Genomic DNA, 24433 nt, shown 5'->3' with positions numbered 1-24433 from the left:
AAGTGATTAAGGTAACACTTGTCTTCACTACAGTTTCGTAACCCGCCCAAAAACGTGCGATTATTAATTTCAGTTAGATTACATTTCGTTAGGGACGATGAACTGATTTAATTAATTCAATTACCAAGAAATACATAATGTGAGAAATATCGTACCCTGAAAAATAACTGAAACAAATTGACATCTTTAAACTTGAAATTGATGGTAAAAATAATCAAGAAAAATGTTTCCCGTTTCTTAAATCCATTTGGCTCCACTCAACGACTCTGGAGTTTATTCACACTCCTTTAATCCTCTCAAAGGACTTTCAAATTCAAATCGCAGAATGTGTCCCATAATTCACATCCTCAAAAATCAAAAGAAATCATAGAACCAGCCAAAGGCGCGAAAATCTCACGCGATCCTGCAATTTCCAATCTCCAATTCTTCGATTATTACCAATTTCATCGTCCATGATTTACAATTCACCACTCATAAATTTCGTAGCAACGATATTTATCGATACCCACTCCGACATCCCGTCGCGCGTAAGGCCCTCAAAACTCCAGTTGCCGAGGCCCCCAAAAAACATTGGGCATCCCAATCGAAAACTAAACGGCAAATTCTCCCATAAAGCCAGAAAATCAAAAGATCTCCAGCAGCTCCCGCTACTCCAGCAGCTCCTGCACCCCTAAAACGTCGTCTTTACGAGGCACTAACTCGCCTAAGGTCGACCGTGTTTATATCGACGTCACTCTCATCGCCAAGAAACACAATAAAATTTTTTTTTTGAAAAAACAAAAAAAAAATTGAAAACCAATGAAGAAAAAAACGCGAGAAAAAATCATTTGCGATACCTTTTCGTTCCATTCCGTAGCCGCGATTCCACTTTATCACCGATAAACTTCTTCTCCACCCTCCCTCCGCCAGCACCCATTACAAACAACTTCTTGACTAAAAATAAAATAATGAAAATATTTTTTCCAAATGCTCAGCCCACAGTGACCAATCCAACAAATTTCCGTTGTAATTGTCACAAATTATCGGAGTTAATGTACATTAAGGATAAAAAAAATGGATATAAATATTCAAATGCAAGTGCTTTCACATGTTTCTCAATTGGTCTTGATATTCTCCCGTAGTCGTACCTCTAATTGTCGCGCTCGGCGAGTTTCCCGGGCTCATTATCAGGGAAAAAGGTAAAAGTAACAAAACTGTTGAGGTAAAAAAGCCGATTACGAGTCGTTTTAGCTGATAATAGAGAGATCTGCATCACTCTCTCCCTCTCTCTCTCTCACTCTCGCACCCCCGAGCTGTCGGTATTCACCCACCCCCCTTCCGCCCCTGCACCCCTCGCAAACGGCCTTTCCCATACCCTGGGACTGAACATTCACCGAATGTGACACCGAGAAATGTTATTACGACGTGCTGTTATCGGCTGACTACGACTCAGCGTGCGATTTTATTTATTTCATTAATATCTCGAAATTCTCCTGATTTGCAAATGACTCTGAATGTATCGTGTACGTTTATCGACCTGCGAGGGCGTAAGCTGATGTGTATCGCCTGGGCAGCGGTGAATTATGTGTCGTCTCTTATCGACAGCACGGAATGTTGTCGACAGAAGATAATGCAGTTGCCTGCGATTCCTGTTTCCGATGTAGCAGATTTGCACCGCTCGTTTGGGGGGAGGGGGTGGCGGGTCGCTCAGGCTGTTGATGTATTTGTTTATGTCGGTTTACGAGGGGATTAGATTAATGGGGTTTGGATGATTAAGTAGGATGTTGGGTTGGTTTTATTTGTCTGGTTTATTGCTGGGAAAATTACTGATTATTTTATGGCGAAAGGGGAGTGGGAGATTTTTACGGGGGTGGTGGCGGTATGTAGTTGGGTAATTAGGTCAGGAGATTAATTAGCAGGTTTGACGTGTGAATGAGATTTTTTTTAGGAGTGGGAGAAATTAATCGCGGTGATGTCGCTTCTTGATACGGATGTGGCGACTCATTTCATTTCTGTGATTTAATTTATCATCACAGGCTTAGTACATATATACTTGTGTAACTCCCCTTCCCCCTTCCATTTGGCGGAAAATAATTTTTTCATGTTATTAATCCATAATTCAAGAGAAAAGCTCGGAGCGATAAGGTTTTATCAGGGTCAAATAAATGTTTATTAATTCAGTGAGGAAATTCATTTGATTCAAATAAATCATTTCTCCTGATGTAAATGCCAGTTTAGGGCTATCATGATAAATCAAACGGCTGATTTCAATAATCCTAAATATTCAGGCAGAAGATGTTCGTGAAATTGAAGCCCTTCGAGGTCGACAGGTACCGTGAAAATGGCCAGATAGTTATTAACAGTTTCTCTTTCATCAAATTAATATCCTCAACCATTCAAATCCACCGAAATTGCACCGAATTCAGTCAAGATAATATCCACTTGGTGTTTCAATGCACCCGAGAAACTACTACTACCGAAATTTCTGAGGTAACGTTTCACGTTCATCGATCACACCAACCAAGTATTCCTCATTCCTGGCATTTCGGCTTGCTATTCATTGAGACAGCGATATGCCCCGTCATATTCCATTGGACCTAACCAAAGGTTTGGTCGCTAGTTTCGACGATCCATCGTAAGCACCATCGATCATTCCTGTTCTTACGGCGGCTGAACAACTTCTATTTCCATCTCCCTCTGGTCTACATTCACCTTCGCATGACCGGGCGCTTGCTCAAATTTCATACCGAAATTCCAGGGCTTTGTCATGGGTGCAAACTCGAGGGCGACATTTTTGACATGTAATTTATGAGGTGACGTTTTTGCCAAATTTTTTTTTTCCATTGGGGAATGCTTAATTTTCAATATTACGGTGTATTATGTTGCTGTTGTTTTACCGGAGGAAGGGGAAAGCCGCCGAGTACGGCTGGAAAACTTTATTAAAAAACTAAATAAATTTTCAGTTGAAAAACTAATCGGGTGGGTAATTAATGTTTTATCAAATTCAACTTTACAGTTTTGTTAACGCTTTTGAGACGTGGAAGTTCCATTTTAGGGGTCGTATTCGTTTCCCTGAACTCCCATTAACATTTTTTCAGCATTGAATTTACCGGAATAATTGATAGCCAATTAAAATTTTGGGCAACCACCAACTTAATCCACCAACTTTTCCGTCAGTTCTCATCAACAAAAGACAAAGAAAGTCTCTCGTGTTTCTATAGTCCCTCCGGGGGTTCTTATGGGACACAAGTATACACTGAAAAACCTAACTTTTAATTCGCGTGTCCCACGCCAACCAATCTGTGTACACCGTACTCCTATTACTCCAGTATACGATAAGCCAAAGTAATTTATTTGCCGCGATGTAGAAATGCCATCACGCGAATTTTACGACTTTACAGGGGGCCTAGCTGTATTGGATAAACGCCGAAAAGTGGACTTGTTGTTGAGGATTGTACTTAAATTGAATTGGAAATTTTCTCCCAATCTTTATCGAAGAATGAGATCAGCCTCCATTATTACTATTATCTCAAAATAATAATCCCATTAAATTATCGCTCACCAACTCTCACTTTATCTCATTTATTTCACTTGCAAATAATTAAATTGTGATTACGTCCCTTTTCCATCTCGTATTTTTAACAAGTAAATTATATCTCCCTCTTTATCAATCATCCAATGATACAACCCCAAAAAGCCTCACCCTTTATGCCAATAAAAATACAAGTTACATCTCAAGTGAGACGTAAATCAATCAAATGCATAAATGCCAACCGATAAATCTCAGTGGGACCATAAAATCCTATCAATCAACTCCACCGCTACCGCGACAGAAAATTTTTCTTCCAATCCATCCCCTCCTCCCTGTCCGACAACCCTACCCCTCATCATTCTCTCACACTCTCTCATAGGGAAGAAAGGAGCCGGTGGGACGGGGCCGGAAAACTTTTGGAGGATTTAGAGAGATAAAAAAAGCTGAACAACCCAACCAACTTTCTTTTCAACTCACCTTTTCCAGGAGGAACTCAGTGCTCACGTTTTCGCTACGGGTTCGGTGGAAAGGAGGGTGAGGGGGTGAGGGGGGAATGGGTGGAGGGCATTCGAATTACTGCGACAAATCCGATCGACTCGGTATCTACTGCAGAATAGCTGTGTATTGTATGTACAATACGATACAGGCCAATTTCTCCCTCCACCCTACCGACTCTTTTTCTCGCTCTGTATTAGTTTTTTTTTTCTGTTGCTTACTGTCAGTCGCCGAACGAGCATCACAAATACACCACGTGAAGAGAAAAATGATAACGACAAATCGAGTTACGAATGTTTCGAGCACACGAAAGGAGATAGTTATTTTTTTTTTGTCTGTAGGGGTTTTGTTCGGCTTTTTTTGGGAGGGGCGGGGGGGGGGGCTTGAGTTTCTCGGTTTGGCTGTTTGTTTTTCGGAGGCGGGGAGTTCAGAGTCAACTTTTGTTGGAAGTAATATCCATCTGCGGGCTGCTTTCGCGGTCTGACCATGTGGACTTGTGGGAGGCTCTCGGATTGCGTTTATTATTCTTTGGCTTCCTGAAGAGCTTTCTAATCGTCAAAATTTATGTTTTAAATCTTTTGTCTTGGACGGGGGTAAAAAGAAATATTTTCACCAAGAATATATTAGTTTCGGTCGATTCCCGATTTAAAATCCTGTGAACATCGTCTTCTGGTCTTGGGAGGTATTCCAGAGACAAATTTGCAGAGGGAAATTCGTTTCTTTTGGGATTTTTTCTTGCGGCCAAGTGAAATGAAGTTTTTCCGCAAACTCGCGCACGTGGCTTTCACTTCAATGAATGCGAAGTGCGATGGATAGAGTGAAGTATTTCATGATGAAGAAAAAATATTGGAAATCGTTGAATTGATTGTTTTTATTCTTTTCTGTTTCAGGTGAGTGATTGAACTGCAATTATTCTCTACGATTTTCGGAAATATCACTGATACGCCCCCACCCACCACCCGGAAACGGTAAGTGATAAGATCCACTTTAACATTAAAAAAAATCAACTCTAATTTCCCGCGCACCTCTCAATTTCGGTTTCAATAATCGTTACGGCTGTTCTCACCGATAATAACTCCCCCAAAGTGTTACCCATTATCTCCCCACATGTGTAAACCATCTTTTCGAAGAATATTCCCTCAAACTTCCCGCGCACATGCATCAGTTCCCCCCCACAAATATCTACGCGACATATCGCACGGTTTCACTCGCATTAGAAAGCCCCAGGAAGCTAGAGGTGATGTTATACTGGAAAAAAAAAATTAAATAAATAAAATCTCGCAGACACCAGATATATTCCTCCGTTCTCGTTTCGCCTGTCGTGAATGGGAAGAAGATAGAATCGATGGCTGCACACCGTCGCCCCGGCAGGCGCACGAGATATCGGCAATATCGGTATCGATCGCTTATACCCATAGTCTGGCACTTCTCTCTCCTGGTAGAATGGGGCAAGTTGTCTCTATCCATCCTTCTTCCACCACCAGGATACGCCAAGAACGGGCTTTTCCTAGTCAACGTCGTTGTGCCTCGCTCTATGCATATTTCAACCGGACTACAACCAGCTCCTATAGAGGACGTGGCACATTCAACCGGCCGGGGATATAACGTCTTCGACATCTCACCCCAATTTCGATCCTACAGGCTGGCGAACTTTAAGGAGATCCCTATTCCCAGTCTGAGCTTTTTTAGCGGCTCTCAGTGACAAAAGAAGTTTGAAGAATATATTCAAGTAATTTTTTAGAACGACGCCAGCCTCGCTTGTGAACATTCTTTGTTATTACAATGTAATGACGTTATAGATCGGTAACGTGATGTGATAGGGCTGGAGACCTGCCATTTATGAAGTAATTTTGAATATTATCGAGATTAAGGTACGCAGTAATGCACCATGATTCTCCTTGAGGCTGGTTGGACCTGTCGAGTGTATCAAGCCATTGGGATCGTCGTTAATATTTGAGGGATTTATTTAATCTACGATCTTCAGTCAATGTAGGACAAGTGCAGAAAATACGGTTATATTCTCTCGTTTCATTCCGGCTTCAGTGCTCATCAGTGTCTGATCTCGTCGACTGATACTTTTTACTACTCCGTTTCAACTTTTATACGGTATTGAGAATTTCAGCGAGAAAATCAAGGGAAAAGGGAGGTTTAACAATTTGGTGTAGGTTGAATAACAAAATAGTTGCGATGAACAGTGGATGGGTTCAAAAAGAAATATTTATGTTACATAATTGTCTGTTTTTAAATAATCAGAGTTATAAACTGGGAAGGGGTGGGATATCAGAGTAATTGAAAATTTTCAGTATTTTTAATATTGAATCAGAGAAAAATATGAATATTTATTTATAAAATCGATCATAGTTTCATTTCGAAAAATAAGGGCAATTTTCTCAGAGCTCTTCAATATCTCAAAGTATAATATCCTTAGAAAATCAAGATCTCCCTTTTCCCTATGAAAATGCTCTCATCCCCTTTGTTTACGGAGATTTCAACTCAGCGGAAAAAAAAAAAACTAGTTTAACCCCCTCCGGTATTCGTCCATCGGACAAACATGGTTAGAGGTTGGGATTAGATAACAATCGGCTCTGTGTGGGATCGATCGTCCCGGGGGTTTGTTCTGCTTCTTCCCACCCAGGGAACCCCTTATCCCAGATTCATCGCCACGCGATGTTTTCGATGGCACGTCAGAGTTTAACCCAACCTCTCCAATAAAAGCATCGCAGAGAACACCGCTATCAGTGTTCCGTAAAAAAGAGGATCCACGGTTTCCCCTCTTTTGTAGAGTGTACTCAAGTGTGAGGATATCACACCCTGAGAATCTAGTCGTAAGCTTACACACGAGGTCAGTCATCGATTGGCTAGAGGTCTGGGTGGGTTGAAGGTTGGGAGCGCTGGTGTCTATATGTTGGTTAAATACAATGGAGTTTTGAAAATATATGACGGAAAAAAATTGACATTTTGAACATGAGTGCATGTTCATAGAATTGCGATGATTAGTGTTCACACTCAGATGAATCTGAGTGTTTGAAAAATTATTAACACAAATGTTCATAATGTTACAAACATTGGAGATCACGAGTGAAAGATTATTGGATAATTTTCAGCTCAAGTTCATAATGTCATCGCGATCCTTTTCAATTATATGGTATACTTGAATGGCAAAGCCACCGTCTAGGATATTATCTGGTGCCCAATCCCAACGATTGAATTAGTCAATTTAACTCCCCCCCCCCCTTGGACTGATGAAGGTCACATCTTGGAGGTGCTGGGAAAGCATAACCTTGAGTCAAAACAAGCGATTTAACGGTGGAGATTAAGCTTGTAAGGCTCAAAGTCAACTGTGAGAGTTATGGGGAAAAGGGAAAGTCCCTTTTGAAACTTACCTGAGACTTAGTGTACCTCAGTTATTCGTTAATCCTTGTTTCTCAAGGTATTTCGAAAATAGGATTAGGATTTTCGAAGGAAGTGACAAATTTCCAAAGACCTCGAGGTCTTCTCCAGAAGAAATCATGCTTTACAGAGATCATCACGTAATTAACAGAGACTAACTATGTAATCCCCGGTAGTATTAATTTATTTGACAGTTCGATTAATCGGAAAATGGCAGCAGAGACGATCGAATAATTCTGCTTCTCATCTTTTGACGTAAATCTGTCATGATCTGGTTCAATTTAATATATTATGAAAGTGAGTGTTTAGTATATAAATCATCTACATCCCGAAGGGCTCACTACTACTCTTGTCCCATCGAAAAGATTCCAACTGGGTGACAGGACAGTTTAAGACGTGTTATAGTCAACGACTTGTCACCCTCCAACTTGTTACTGTGATACATATTGACAAATTCTGTAGGTAAAATATGGAATGGAAATTCTCAACAGCATTCCTGACGTCCCTCTGGGAGCTCATAATTCTGATATTTCTGTCATAAAAATTGATGTTCCGGGGATCGGTTAAATTCAATAAAAATATCTACAATACTTCCAATTTAACCTAACACAGCGAAAAAAACCATTAATTTCTGGACGTGAGAAATAAATTGGAAACGATTGTTATTGAATTATCACGATAACAAATATTTGTTTTTTATTGTGTATGAATGAACTGTGGAGATAATTCTGTAAAAATTCTGGGAAAAAATACGAAAAATAGGAAAATTATTTTACATTCTGGTGAAAGTATGGAAAAATTGAATAGTAATTTTTTTACCTACCATCTGTTGGATTCCATCCAAACCATATTTCTACCATACGATGATCCCCCGGGAATGTACCAAAACGTCTCGTATATCCTACCGAATATGACCGCACGTGGGACCATCAGTAGCAACCACCATTCCCTCGTATCCTTAAGAGCTCACACAGCGAGAATTTCTCATCGCCTTCTCTCTCTTACTAACTCACCATCCCTCTATCTGTACCACTGAAGATAGTGTAGAGGAAGTGCCACGATATACACGCTCAGTTGCACTAATCTAGGGTTAAGCAAGGGAAAGGGGTGAGTGGGTTAAGTTTGAGGAGAGCCCCATAGGTATTAGTTGCACCGAGTTAGTGCTTCGTCTTCCGAAACTTGGGAGACCAGTGGTACCACCAAAAGGTGTATGATTACTGCATTCAATTATTCTCAAATTTGTTCAGATAATTCCCCCTAAAAATATCTTTGATCCATTTTTACAACGACCTGGTGGACTCTGGTGAACGTCGATGTCCACAGATGTTGATAATAACATCATGAATATAATTTTCACGGTATCCTAATTACCAAATTGCCAACTGCACAGGGAAGTTTGCAATATTGGATTCTAAATGAATTATAAAGTTATGAAATCATTATTTTTGCTCCACAAACTATTTTTACACATCTTAACTGACTAGAATGGTTAACACGATTAGATTTTCCCATTTTACGAACCAGAGAAGATTACAGACTCCCCTTGCACGTGTACCAGGGAATGGTATAGTTGACTACCGTCTTCTCATTCTCTCTCTCTCTCTCTCTCTCTCTCTCTCTCTCTCTCTCTCTCTCTCTCTCTCTCTCTCTCTCTCTCTCTCTCTCTCTCTCTCTCTCACGTTGCTCTTCCTCGACCCTTGAGCGACCCTCCGTTGACCCCATCCTCAAGGGGTCCTTCATTGGCTCGTACGTCCAGTGGGATAACTCGACTATAGTCCTCGTGAATCCGTTCTCTCCTTCCCCCATCACGACCTATACTATATATTCCACCTCGTTTCCCGTTGACTCTTCACTCCACCTCACCCATCCTCTCACTATCATCGTGCGAGTTGCATAATTTCCAACTGGAATACCACACACCATTCCCTGGTGGACATCACTGGCACTGTATTCTGAGGATACAGTGTGGTATGAATCCGTTTGTCTGACAGGGTTGACGCAATTAGGATTGATATTGTTATTTGAAACAACAATTCTCAGATGTTTGGGATATTTTACTCACTCGGATGAGTATGGATATTTGAATGCTGAACTTGGCCAGTTTTGTTTGGAATTATTGTCAGGTGGGGGGGTGAGGAGGATGGAATTGCACCGGTGGAAAATGATATTTTCAACCCCAACGAATATTAAAAGTAATTTCTCTCACTTGCAAATCGATGCAACAGAATACTAGTTTACGAAATTCATTGTCATTCTATTCTCTTATCGCACGATTAATATTTCATTAGACTTTTGACTCGTGTCACTCATAATTAAACGTTTCTCGGTAATCTCTCCCATCCATCCGAACTCCCGAAAATTTAGTTTGAAATTTCTGAAGTGCTCTATCACATTCCATTCAATAATTCATAATGGATTTCACTATTAGCCACTTGCCCGACCATCACCCCCCGTGATGCTATCAGTATCGTATCAATCTGTCTGACGCTGTGTGCAAGAGAAATCGACGTCAAATATAATTACCGGTTTCGATCGTTTACCACAGACAAACACCGGCCGCCACTAATATACGGTCAAACATGAACTCCTACCATGAGATGTAAAAGGGGAATATCCCAATTCTACTCAGACCGGTTACCTAATGCTTCGGTCCTTCATCATTGATTTTTCATTGATCCACAAATTGAGTTGTACACGGAAATCAATTTTGGATAAAAATTAGAGCTCTAGAGGGCGAAAGGTGAGACGAATTGACAATCAACGACTTTTTAACTTCACGATCCAATCATGATCCTAATGACTAAATATTATCATTATTAAATGTTTTATGGTGCTGACTACTGTTGTCACCCGGCGGTAATGACTAAATATGGGTTCATGATCAATCACTTCATCCGAGACTATACATACACATATTGATCAATAGAGCCACCTATTGACTACCATTTCGAGCTCATCAGTGAGGTCCGTCATCCCGTTATATTGAGACTCCAGCGCTTATTGGAGCATCTCAATCCCTCTCAGACTATGAGCTAAACATCCACTTAATTGTCAATTAATATCAAGTTCATCGTAATGAATTTAAAGTCAATCGTGAAATTTAATATCGAGCGATTATCGAGTGCAGTCTCGCGAGTTTTATCGAATCCAATAAAAAAAAAAAAATATTCAACTCATCTACAATAACCAAAAATTCTGGAAGAAATATATTCCTCCGGAGACCTGAATTCTCTCGTCAATTGAAAAAGTCACTCGTCACTTTCCAAATGTCCTCAATAAAAAGCCAGAAGTCAATTCAATTGCCATCTGCGGTGGGCCAAATAGAGACGAGTGAATTGGTCTCAGTAGAACTCATTTGGATGACAGTTTAAAAGTATAACGTCTTGAAATAAGAGCCAGGAAGTTGATGAAGGAAAATGTAAAATGAAGGGATGTGTGTACCAGGGAGAAGGACTCCCCGGCTGCCTCCAGGGCCGTCTTTCTATATCTCATGTGCGCGTATATTAAATTCCAGAAACTTCTTACCACCCGACCACCCCACACATTCACCCTCATCCTGTTCCACCGAGAATAAGCCAACGCACCACTACTGACGCAAAACCTCTACACAACGAGACGTGTGTCTGACTAAAGCGCAATTTAATACTGTTTAAGTTCAGCTATATACGTAGAAGACGCCGACTGGCATGGAACAAGAGTCGTGCACCAACACCGCAACCACGAGGCGGCCTAATCAAGCCTCACTTCAACCCGGGGACCATTACCCCCCTCACTCTATCTCCCTCTCATTCTCTCTTCAGTCTTCAGTCGTGTTCAACTCCGCGGCTGGTGGAAACTACTTGTTCAACTAATAATCGCGGAGAGGATTTGCTAAGTTTGAGTTTCCGGTTTATAGAAACGAGAGGCCTTTTCTTCGGGGTTTTGTTTGAGGGGTGGAATGAATAGTTGGTGATAGGTGGCGAAGATTTCAAAAGCTCCGGACTCACCCTGATTTTGAATAGCGAATCTCCTTGGCTTTGTGGAGATGTTGCAAGAATTTTTCGGTTTGGTGGGAATTTTTATGAACAGTGAGACAGAACTGTTCACCCCCGGGGACTTGAATGTTCATCAGACAGTCCAGGACATCGTTATGAACTCGGTGTCCGGAAGATAACGAACCTGAATAGTTCCAACGGTGTCAACTTCCTACAACATCTCAATTATTCAATAATATTCGTTATCGCTAACGATCCATATTAATTCCATCGATTTATCTATTTACCGATTCCTTCAAAATAGTTTGATGCCACAGAGTGTCACCGGGTGTGACTGAATCGAACGGAAACGAATCGACGAGAGGTGTGACTTCCGACAAATTTATTCGTGGCTGTCTTCCTTCGTCTCGCCTTTCTACTTCCCTCCAACCCTCCTCCCCCTACCAACCACCCTACGCCCTTCATGTACATGTGGGAGCCACGACATCGAGCGTTACGGTATGCGGCTATCGATTCCCGTTTCACATCGTATAGTATCCCCTCATCTATCTCTCTCTCTCTCTTGATTCTATACAGAGAGAACCCGCCAGTCTCGATGTAATCGCGTTACGCCGGAAGGCACGATGCCGCATACTTTTCCTTCCTCCTTCCACTACCAATCCTTTGACGTGTTTTGATTTTCTTTTTCATTCAGTGTTATTATCCATTGACAAATAACAGACGTCTGGGTTGAATCGTTTTTTTTTTTGTTGAGGGGGTGAGAGGGGAGGAATCGCGAAGTTGAGGTGAATGGGAGGAGGAGGAAATGAATTGAGAATGGAGGGATGTGGGGTTTATGGAGATGAATGAAGATATCGAGGAAAATGATATGGAGACATTATGTTTAAGAGGTGCGGTACTTACTGGGGATTTGAATGATACCATGACTTTGAAATGGAGAAGATTACGCGGGATTGCTAATTATGTCATATCAGCTGATATGAGGATTATACGATTTCACTCATTGCAGGTACTTCTTGGGTTTAAATGAAAATTGTTAAGGTGGGGAGAATTATGAATATTGTAAAAATAATAGTTGTCAACTGCACGGTGGGGTAAACTGTGAACTTTGGTGTTCATAAGTCTGTTAATTTATGTTTTTCGGTCTCTCTGGATCAGATTTTAAATGAATATCTTCAGAGTTATGGGGGAAATTGTTACAACAATTTAAGATGTATTGAAAGTTTGGGTTTTTTAATCGAAATACATTCATCAAAAATATTATATGGGTGATAAAAAAAATATCTCCTCCACTCGGTTCATTACAAAATTACCTAGCAATTTCTAACCGTCACCCGGTAGTAAAATTCCCCTCTATCTTCATAATTTTTTACTATGCAGCAGTGTCACCCATGTAAAATTAAAAACATTCACTTTCCTGTGAAGTCTAAAACACCGAGAGTATTTCTTACAAAGCCTGGGGACATATTTTTCTCCACTAAAAAAAAAAGCTTAATCGAGGACCTTCCCTCACAGCGGAGCACGAGTATACACCCGGAAAATAGTGTAAAAACGAAAAAAAAAAGATAAGTAGACGTTGAGGGGGAGATTCAAGGACCTCCCAGTGCATCAACAGAAAATTATTATCCGGGGTTATACCTCAGTTGTGAAGTGAAGTTTCCTTCACTTCAGGAGCAAGTTTAAGGTCATGGAACTCCGTGGAATATAAATGTTCATTTTTTTTTCTGGGAGCAAAATTTAGGAGGCAATGACACGAACAGCTCAATTTTTTACATGTTCAGAGTAGTGAAATATATGTAAAAACTCAACTTGAACACGAGTTAAAAATGAATGTAGTGGTATCTTCAGAACTACAGTGGATAGAAATTTTTTCATAGGACAATTTCTGAAACACTTACTTCGTCTCATGAGAAGTTTTTCATAAAAATTTTATCGTCGTTTTTCAGTCTTGAAATATATTTCATAAACTCTACGTAATAAGCCCTAAAAACGTAATTAACATTGAGAAGATCAACGATCTTCCTGACACTACGAAGATGTTTCATCATAATCAAGACTGATAAAGGTTCAACACATTTACCACATGAACATAACTAATATTCCGAGGGTGTAACCAATTACCAACAATATTTTTTCCTAATATCTTGTCATTCATATCAACAATCACAATTAATCCTCTCAACTCCTCGTAGACTAGAGAAATGGAAGTACAATACTTTTATAGTCCCTTGGCTCGTCCATTCCCCGTTGGGATAGTCTCCAACCCCGTTCTGAGTTAGTACTAGCGATTCGTCAGGGTGAAGGAGCGTCGCTCTTGCTCGTTGGAGCGTACCAAAGTGAGCTAGGAGATATAGCCCTCGCTCCCTTTATTCCATAGTATAGGTTAGACGACAAGTAAAGGAGAATTCAGAGGACCAAAACGACTCAAACAAAACTAGGAAGAAATACCGGAATCGTGAAGGAGAACGAGAGGGGGATGACTAGAGAAAGTAGGGGATTTCCAACGGCTCTCAACTACGAGTTAAAAGCATCCCTAGACCGACATCAAAGATGCCTCCGGAGTGAACTTTGATGAACTTTTGTTAACATTACAGTCATGAATTTCGAGCCATCGTGAACAAGTGGCATATTACATACATCCTGACGTACCCTAGATGACGTAGCATTGGAGACCTGATGAGCCTTGTGAACCTTCTGAACTTAGTAAACATAACAAATATGAGGCAGCACACTGTGAGTGGTCTGAACCCTGTGAACATTCGAATAATAACGAAACATGTTCGCAAAGTTCATGAATGTTCATTAACGATTTGTGAAAATTGATGGAACCTTTACAAAGACGATTGACTATAAAAGGTTGAGGGGCCTTTCATTCGACTCTGAACAATAGAGTGAAAGCATCTTCAGAATAGTACCAAAGATGGCGTCGAGAGGCACCAAGTACATAAGTGAGTGTACTCTGATGGAGTACCGAGACACTAAGGAGATTATGCTACTGTGTAATTGAATGGGCAGACTCAATGCATCTATCCCCCATATCTCTCTGCTAATTAAGACAGCACTCGACTGCGATTAATCGATAATGCGAGTGGAGCTTGTGAACAATCGATTTCTGGGGTATATAGACTGGGTGTATATGTGGGCAATGAGCGTCACGCCAGTATGAAATCTGAACATACCCAATCCACCCCCTGGCGCTACTGCCGAGAAGAGCCGGCTTATACGCGCCTCCACCCCCTCCACTCTGTCTAAGTCCTTTATCAGCTGGGCACAGGGCTGCCGAGTGAAGGCTCATTTTCAGACTAAACTTCCGGTTAACCTGATGTTATTGCGGTTGCTAACGGTTAGATTAGAATCGAATGGAGGGGGAATTTACCCCATCTTGTTGGAAGATTGTTCTGGTTTTTATTCTTGTTGTGGTTGTCGGATTGAAGGGATGATTGTTGTAGTTATCTGGCTTTATTTAGATCATATCCGAGAAAGGGTTTTAAGAAATGATTTGATGGTGATTATTCGATTTAGGATATACTTTATATACATATGTACTGTCAGCGTTGGTCACGGGGTTCAGTGTTTACACCGAAAAAATTATGAAAATTGAGGGTCTTCTGATCTTTTCGAAATTAAATATATGAAAATTCTAGAATTATCGTAGGATAGAGAATTAAATCGTACATGGAGAGATAAATATGAGAATGTTCAAAAGATTTTTATCAATTTTTCATTTACCCTCAAATAAAAAATGATAGACCTTAAAATTTTATAGTGCTGTTTAATAAACTTTACGAAGCCACATAATTACAAAATTTATGGTAGTGGTAGGAAGTGTTGTGTGTGAGTTAAAAGACATTCCAGTATTCTATCGTGTTGGACCTCGATTTTAGTGTCCGGTACAGTAATTTTTCACAGATTTTCGTCTCTGTGTATCGCAGACACAATTAAAGAATTGTCCTCCCATCATTTTATTATTTTTATGCACCCTTGATACTGAGGGGTATGCACTACCCCATACGCAGTGAAGCTCGGTGCATGAAGGGGGGCGGGAGAGTCGAAAGGTTTTCACGCGTATATAACCATGTGTACCCTTGATGAATGTACACTGCGTATTGGGGCGTAGACAAGAGAGACACGAGACGAAAGAGCGTAGGTGGCGAGAGTTTGGAGTAACGTCGACAAAGGCTAATTGCGAAATGCAGGGTGAACCACCCTCGTGAGTAGAAGGGCGCCAGTACAAGCTCTCCTATATTACGTGAAAATACTTCTGGCGCTTTGTCGTGACACTTCATTGGGAGGAAGGGGGTTGAGGAACGGGGAAGGACTGGGGCCAAGTGTGGAGTTTGTGTACCGTACCTCCATAACGGCGTGTCACTGCTGTCCTTCATCATTCTAGGACATTGCGATGATTACGTAATCAAGGATTTGATGAGATTTGCATGACCTGCATGAATCTTGAGGGATTTCCGGTGATTCATCATTTGGGATTTTCAATTATTTCGGGAAAAATAGGCAGGATGAAGTTGATTGGATGGGAGATGATGTATTAGTTATAAACTGGGAATGACTTCTTAATTGGGGCCTCCTCACCAGGGGACTCATTGGGCCAGGAGATGACAAGTTTTTAAAATTAATTCATAAACAATCGTTTATTGGATTTTTTGGAGACATTTGACAGACTTGAAGGTGGGATAATGTTTACAATCAGAGGATTCATCAAGTCCTCAAACCCATCAACCAAAGTACCTCAAAAATGGCTGTCAAAGTCCTTCAAAAAATGTCCACCAAAATATCTGATCGTCACACAATATCTGTAATGCTCATTAATAACTTTATACTAATATCATCGCATTATGTCAAGCCTTGAAAAAAGTGATGAACAAACAGTTTCTTTTTTCATTTAATCATGAGAGTGAGTGTCAGTAGTTTCAAAAGATCGACTCAGTGTCTGCATTCGCGTAATTATCCTCACAGGAGACAAGTGGAGAGACTGTGGTCTGGTACCCAGTTCTCCACAAACAACCGAGTGTGCAGGTAAACTCGACGTATGTATGTGTTTGTCATTGGTGTATATGATGCATAGAAAAGTGGGTGTTACGCAGGGTTTTGAGGGGGGGGGCGGGGAGGGTGAAAGGGGTGGTGGATGCGCAACGGAAAGCGGTAGTGCAAGAGGCAGCATTCAACGATCCTAGTGGAGATTAACGGAGAGAGATAGACGTTGGGTTTGCGGCAGTGGGAATTATGTGTGATGTGGGCTCGACGCCGAGGTTTACCTCCACCTCCATTGTCCAGGATGCTTTGCGCATATACGTATCATACCAAGATCCACAAGATGCCAGATGACGATGTATTGTGGTTTTGGATGAGTCTTTTGACAGGGAGTAATCGGAGTTGACTCGGGCAAGAGAATTTTTCTTGTGGATTCACCAGGTTTTGCTGTACCGGAGCTTTTGCTAATTCCGTTGATAGGCGGAAAAGAGATAACAGCTTAAAAATAGATTTACTTGATAACAATTAAGGGTTTTATAAATAAATAATTCACATTGCGCCTCCGGGATTGTTCTCGATGGATCTGAAATTTCGAATCATTTGGAAAACTCGGGATTTTTTCATAATTATAATTTTTAGTGCAGTTCATTAGTACGTAGCCATATCTATTACAACGCCTTTCATCACAATAGTAATTTATCACCGGCTCAATTGACGCGATAACATTTTAATACGATATAAATCGATCACAATATAAATTAATTACAAGTCAATTGACGCATCGGAACAATAATATGTTGAATTAAGGAGAGCCATCAACGAGCCCGCGCAAAACGTTCCATCATATTGCACTCGTTAGTCCAATCCATGATCCGCCCTCCCGCTCCGCCCCTACCCCAATGCAATTTGGTTATTAAACTATGGGAAAATAAATATGTAATCTATAGTTACAACGATCAGACTTGACAGTCCAATAATTGCCAAATATGTTTATCGATATATGATCATTGAGTATTCAGTTCAATTCTTTATCAACTCATCATGATATTTTGACTAAAAATTTTTAAAAAATCTCCACTCAATTATCAAAGAATCGCAATTGTTTTCTCATAAAAAAAAATTCAATTGCTTCTGATGTTTGAATTCCACTGATAAAACTCGGAAATTTTTTATCTTCCTGTAATGAGAAAAGTTTCTGTGAGTCCGAAAAAAAGGAAATACTAACGAGGAAGCGAGAGTTGAGGGGCGAAGGGGTGGGGTGAAGAGGTGGAGGGCTGATGAGGATAAAAAAAATTAATGTCCTGAAGTAGTTTTGACTTTTGGCGACCATTGCGTGCGTTTTAATGCAATTTACGGATGTCAGTGTGTTGGCGGCTGGATTCACCCCTTGTTCCAGCATTTCGTAAAATGGAGTCGGTGTACCGAGGGTTTCGAGCGCTCTGTGTTACACATAATTTGGCGTTGGGTTTTGCCAACCACTGGGGCGCCTATGCTTTCTGGAATTCTCATGCTGTTTAAATCCTCGTGATGAATTATTAAATGCGAAAATTATCGTCTTTTCTTCATTTTAATTCGCGTGGAAAGTTTTTGCTGGAGGAATTTTCGCCTGTACCATTGGAATGTTAGGGAATATTTACACTTCAGGTGTCACATAGTTGTCGTGTCCCTGCGACAACGAAAAATAATCCCTTTTTTTCTTCAAAGGTCTGGGAATAAATCTTTCGACTTTAGGGAATAATTTTTTTTATTCTCATTTGGCTTCTAAATATTACAGCCACTCCACGGAGTTGCTGTCATATTATCTTGACAAATTGACTAAACAACATTTACAACCCCTAAACTTGAATGACTGTGATACCGAAGGCGACAAAGGTACTCGATAGTGGTACGTGCCGGAAGGACGATGAAAAGTCTCATCCAAGTTTGGCTTCGTGGCTGCACACCATCACGAATCTTTTGGCTCAAGGGGGGGGGGGGAAGTAATTGAATGGGTAATTGAATCGATCCTTATCGGTTAGGGACCGCTGAGTCTTATGGAGCATGGTCACGGCAAATGCGAGCTCGTTAAAACGCGCGCATCTCAAATCCACCCCCTTCCTCAGGGCCCATCGTTGCAACGTTTACATTCAACTCGTCATTCCTGGTAACTCTCGGCATCTATCGAATAACTACGAGTTTGTTAGTTAGTAGGGAATTGAAATTGTTCTACGAATCATCTGAGCCGGATTCTCATGCGCAATTGCGTCTGATAAAGGACGGGTGAACGGATTTTTGTATATTTATGATACCCCGTGGGAATATTGGATCGAGACCGATGCGAATTCATGAATTTTTCATTAAAAGTTATTGTGACAAATTGTCATTATAATCGATCCATCGAGGATTATCGCGATTGCTATAAAAAATTCATTTGCTTTATGTCAGATTCCTTAAAATTCTCTTGCGATATTATTTTTGATGTGCGAACAAGACCGAGAAAATATTCCAATAAAGATGATTTTGTCATGGTATCGGGGGTGATGTGGAACGTAAAGAGCGATAGAATTTTCATCCTATCTGTACCGGCAGTTGGTGCGACAGTTTGCTGAACCCGCGTGCCGTCAGTTTACAGAGACCATCTTGAAATTCCGGGGTATCGTAATATCAGGGGGCAGTGTCCGCAACCCTCATCCCTTGGCTGCTGTGGCATTGTGAGCCCCAACACATATTCAACTGGGGCCAGTGGTTTTCGTCCGTTAAGGGCAGACGGAGATGGAGCGATGGAGATTGGGGAAGGGACAGAGGTACCGGTATGAGAGCGGTTTATGCCGGGATGACAGCGTCCAGCGAGATTTTCGCAGGGACACAAAACCCCGAGAAATTCGTGGGGGTTGCGGGGAGAGGGAGGAGGGGGGGGGAGTCTCCCTGAAGCGATGATAACTATCAGGAATCTCTCGTTTATGTGATGGTGCCATAAATCATTTTGTGATTATTGAATTTTTTTTTTTTTCGATACGGGGGGTCGTACGTCAAGGGTGCCTATATCATCCCTAGTATTTATCATGATATTTGTTTGCATCAGTTGTTGTCATGAAGTCGAGATCTATTTTCCCCGTTTTTTGAATTCTCATATATTTTCTTTTTTTTTTCTTTTTTGCTGACTTCTGTCACTCTGAGCCAGTCTCCCAACTCCTGGACACGAAATCCCTGTGGCTTTTTCCTGCCCCTGTGCAACATCGCCCTCCACAAAACTACCCTTGCTTCCGTTATTCAAGGGAAACAGAAAGAGAGAGCACTGGTTGTATGTGTGCTTTATAAAAGTGCAAATTTTAAGCGCCTCCCGAAAGACAATCTCTTTATACATTCTCGTCCTGTTTTTCCGTTGGTTTATATAACACTGCGCGAGAGGATACTTCCTACCTCCATATTTTTTTTTCTCCCCCTCATTCACTCATGAGAGCCGGGTGGATGCAGAGAGCTGAGGGGGATACTGGGTAAAGCAAACGGGTGAGAGGTTGCGAAATTGCATTGTCACCTCGGTCTTGCGCGTACGCTATATACTCTCGACTCACACTGACATTAATTCACTAAATAAAACGACGAGATTTTATAAATAATGTCAGGAGAGAGGAAAATCAAAAAATTAATTCACAGACGGATTTAAATTAAATTCAACAAAATTTTCATCTCGTGGGATTAAATGTACTAATGAAATTAACGGATAATCGTTGGCACCAGTGTCGCACATCATTTATCAATTATGGTGCAGCACATACAACATAGTTGATAATTAAATATGTGGAAAAATAGTTGAGAAGAAATTACCTTATTAATTAGTTTTTTTTTCATTGAATAACGATTTTTATTTGGCATTATTTATAACGTGTAATTATTCAACGCATAAATTCACTGCAAAATATATATTTGTTGAATATTTTAAGATAATTTTCATTCAAATTTTTATCATCGTGCAGCGATTCAATTATTCTTTCTAACCGAGAATGTGTTTAACATCTTGAAAATCCTCGATAAGACGTCGAACACCTGGTGGTAATGCCTCCGATCGACACGACCACCTCCCACCTCATTAATTAACATCGTAACATCCATGATTAACATATTATCTCCGTAAAGCAGACGGCACTACCTCTCCACCGCCAGTTAAATCTCCACTCGCATTACGTTCCGTGAACTTTAAAGACCGAAGGGATCGACTCACCCTTCGCCCCTTTAACGAGAAGATACAGGAAGTGCATCGCTGAGGGACTGTGACAAAAGAGAATAAGTGGAGGAGGACAATGACGCCGGAGTGGGATGAGAATAAACATGAGAGTGGAAAAATAATCAATGGAAAAGGGCAAGAGACTGCAGTGCGAGGGATAAAGGAGAAAGGATTGGAAAATGGGGGAGGCATCGATGCATTCTACACCCGTTTGCCGGCTTTTCTTGGAGGGTGTGCCAAGATGGAAAGACCCACTTGTGTTGAATTAAAAAACGTTACTTTTTTTTGCAGGTCTATTGGGCCATTGATAAATAATTAATTGCGGCGTAGGGCCTAAATTTAGTGGGGGCGGAAATTTTCCAGTCTTTGTTATGTCTATGTTGTCATTGAACTACCCTCAATGTTTTCAATTCCGAGAAAATTGTTTTCTGAGGGCGTTTTAATTCAGTTTCGATGAGAGAGTGAGTTGAAAACATGGCCCAAGATGTTTAAATAAAACATCCCTTTGTGTTACAACTTCTGAAAGACATAGCTCGCAGGCATTGAAATAATATCCCTCGGAAATTTCCAGAAGCATCTCCGAGATTCTCCACCTCTTCTTTCCCTTTGATTTCACCCCTTTTCTGGAAGGACATAACCTTTCTCCAACCTCTTCAAAATGCAGCCAAAACGTTTCTCTCTCCTCTGCGTTCTATTTTCCTCCAGTGGAGAGTCTCAGTCGCATTAACAAAACGTCTTCTCCATTTCAAACAGGCGTGGTGGGTGGTTGATGGGTGAGGGCGGGGGAGAGGGATTTGATGCTCCATTCCTAAAATCCCTTATTCGCAGTGGTGCCTCATCCGATCCTCATTACGCAGAAGTATCGCCTCTGCATGCAGCTCTTATTGCCATTATACTTGCGAGAGGGAGAATGAGAAATTGAAAGAAAAGGTTTTTAAAGGAATTTTTCCTCGGTTTGGAGAATCGAGGGTGAACGTGAGACGTTGGGTGAATGATTTTTGAAGAGCTTCTGAGATTAAAAAAATGTTTAAAATTATTTTAGAAAATGAGTCGTTGCAGGGGGAAGATATTTGTAAAGGAAATTTCAGATAAAAATTCGATGGGATGAAGGTTAATTTTATCACAAAAATTACCCGCCCCAGTTTAATTTTTCCACCAAAACTTGACCTAAAAAGTGGGTGACTATCATTTCCTCCCACGTTTCGCCCTCTACAACCCTAATTTTTATCCCAAATTTCCTTTCGTGTATAATTCAGAAATTTGAATAAAGGGGAGAATAAAATTTACGGTGATTTGATCCTCAATAACTCGAAGTTCACTCAACTCTAACCGTTTTGCCGCTTCGCTACTGATTTTCGGACTGAAGCCAACTTAATGCTTCCATCGATCCAATTCCAATAATTCCTTCCAACCGATTTTACCGTTAATTCAACGCCACCCTCACCTTCAATGCAATATCAAATTAATTTCACCAAGAAGTCTCATTATGACTTCCCAACCATCAGCCCCAAGACACAGAAAAGAGAAGCCACCTAAGCTCATTTTACCCTCCCACCATACATCATACTTACGGTATTACAATGCTTCAGGCTGAGGGGGAGGGGATTGGCCTCTAAAACTATCTCCACCATGTACACCCCCCAGCCTTTAACAGCATGACCCGAGTTCACCCTCTACCCTTGGCTTCTGTATATACGCCAGTTCGGCCAACTTGAAATTTACTGTATGCTTACGGGCCAACGATAGTCACACCTGGTCGCGAGTGAGATCTCGATATTCGACTGGCTCAGGCCCGACAAAGACCTCCAACAAGATGAAGAAGAACCTGGGGGTGGGAGAGGAAAGTTCTAGATGAGGTACGTGTGCAGCCTGCAACATGTAACCCAGTTGGTGATGGTAAATGCGAACAATTTACGGTAATAATCCGATAACTGATAATATTGGCTATTCGATGATGGTGGGACGGAAGGGGTGGGGAGGAGGGGGGGAGAAATGGAAGGGTGGTGACGGCGGTTGGGTAGGGTGAAAGAGGGGAGGGGGGTAAAGGTAAACGGATCGCGGTGAGCCGCTGTGCGTATCTCGATTATTGTTGTTGTCCGAGTGAAGGGCCTTTGTAAGCCGAGGAATTGTACGGGAAAAGGATGCGATGTTGAGACCATTGTTTGTTTACATGCGCACATTTGTGATGGGGATTTTAGATCGAGAACGATGGGTAAATGTATGAGTGAGGTAGAGATGTTTATTTCAGATTTCTTTGTGCCGTGGAATTGTTAGGAGAGTAAAGTGGAGCAGATTGAAACTGCAGTGGTAGAAATTTCTGGAAATTTTTGTGAAATGTAGGGTAGTAGGTTTTGAGATGTGGTAAATTAGATTTGTGAAACAATGGGGTGCAAGATACAATGTGTAATTTTTAGGGAATTTTAAAAGTTTATTTGGTTGGGTCTCGACGACCGGGAGGGATTGAATGACCGAGTGATACCCACTTTTCGGACGCGGAGCACTCTCACGACCGAATTTACAATTCAACTGGGGATTTTTTAATATTTTTGTCTCATGAAGTTGTGACTGATTTATGACTGAGAGTCCCCATTCGTTTCTGCTTCACCTCAATAAGTTCTACTTCAACTTCATCAACTATGAACTCCCCTCTCTTTTCATTAATCATTCCCCCTTTTAACATAAATTATTTACATTCAAGGTATCAACATTTCTTCTATTGTCCTTGAATGAATTTTTATTCAAGTAAATGTGAAAAAATTCAGTAGTTCTCAAGTTACGAAGGGCAGTCAACCGAAACCTTTATCGATAATACCATCATGACCCACGATAAAAGGACAACAATATCATCAACTAAATATTTTGTCGTGTCACGGACTCTGAAATTATCGCCTGCAGTCGCAATTCTTTTTTCCACATTATCACGACCGTTCCTCAATTATTAAAATTGTTTATTTCCATCCATAACAACACTTTCATCGCTGATTTATGACAGAAACTCGCCCATCCATCCCCCTCCTCCCCCCTCGCGTCTCCACAATTTTTCTATCCACTTCCACCAAAAAGAATTCCCCTCCCACTGTCATTAATTATCCCCCTTCCCTTCACCTCTCTTCCAAACATAAATTATTTACCTTCAATTCATCAAACGTCCGAATATCTCCTCTACCTCGCACGAACATCACAAGTGCACCCTGTACCCCCAAAGCTCGGTTGAGCGCATGCGCGCACCCAGCCCTCGTGTGGCGAAAGGAAACGAGTGGAGTTTTGGGGCCGACTACCCTCAGTCGGCCGGCGAACTCGCGTGTCGTGCCATCACCGTCGCTTTCTCATTTCGAGTCCATCCAATTCGCGATTCTGCGGTGATACCCCTCCAGTTGTATTACCCCCGCCGGCCAGAACCATCAGACCCTCACCCCCTCCGGCCACTGATAAAATCCAATTAACCGAGAAAATTGTCCTAAAAAAAAATATGGCCGCAGGAAAAATTCTGAAACTGCCGAAATAAATTGGATATTTATTCGAAAATAGTGAGCACATTGTGAACGCTCGCAAGTGATTAATGTGCGAGTGTGAATTACGACGTAATAAAATTGATAACAACCTCGTGTCCAGCATTATTTTGAGAGCAGTGATGGAGTGAGGGATGATTCGCATTCAATGGAACATTATTTTTCGTCTATCGACAACTACTGGCAATGGAAATCCAGTAAATAAGTAGATTCACGACGAAAACTCTCAATTATTCGCCTTTGAGTCGGATGATTACACTTCAGCTTCGCTCTGGGGGGTGGAAAACACCGTCAGTTCTCCACTTCTTCCTCACTTTCTAGACTCGGGAAAATTGAGGAACGTGAGGGTGGGTAAATTCACGAAATTTAC

The 24433-nt window shown here is 41.1% G+C and overlaps 1 protein-coding gene across 17 annotated transcripts in view; it reads left to right on the top strand.

Annotated features, from left to right (window-relative positions):
* The window catches only part of LOC135168413 (agrin-like), a 256515-nt gene that overhangs the window by 63724 nt on the left and 168358 nt on the right, over positions 1 to 24433 (top strand). For 11 of the 17 annotated variants that reach the window (XM_064132558.1, XM_064132556.1, XM_064132572.1 and 8 more), the window contains one exon: positions 4897 to 4974. The exons of the other annotated variants lie outside the window; for them this stretch is intronic. The gene's annotated coding sequence lies outside the window, so the exon portion shown is untranslated. The remainder of the gene's footprint in view (positions 1 to 4896; positions 4975 to 24433) is intronic. 17 annotated transcript variants of the gene reach the window in all.

The sequence above is a fragment of the Diachasmimorpha longicaudata genome, chromosome 13 (assembly GCF_034640455.1).
Source record: "Diachasmimorpha longicaudata isolate KC_UGA_2023 chromosome 13, iyDiaLong2, whole genome shotgun sequence".
NCBI classification, from domain to species: domain Eukaryota; kingdom Metazoa; phylum Arthropoda; class Insecta; order Hymenoptera; family Braconidae; genus Diachasmimorpha; species Diachasmimorpha longicaudata.
Note: the sequence above shows the minus strand (reverse complement) of the source record. Positions and strands in the feature narration are given on the sequence as shown.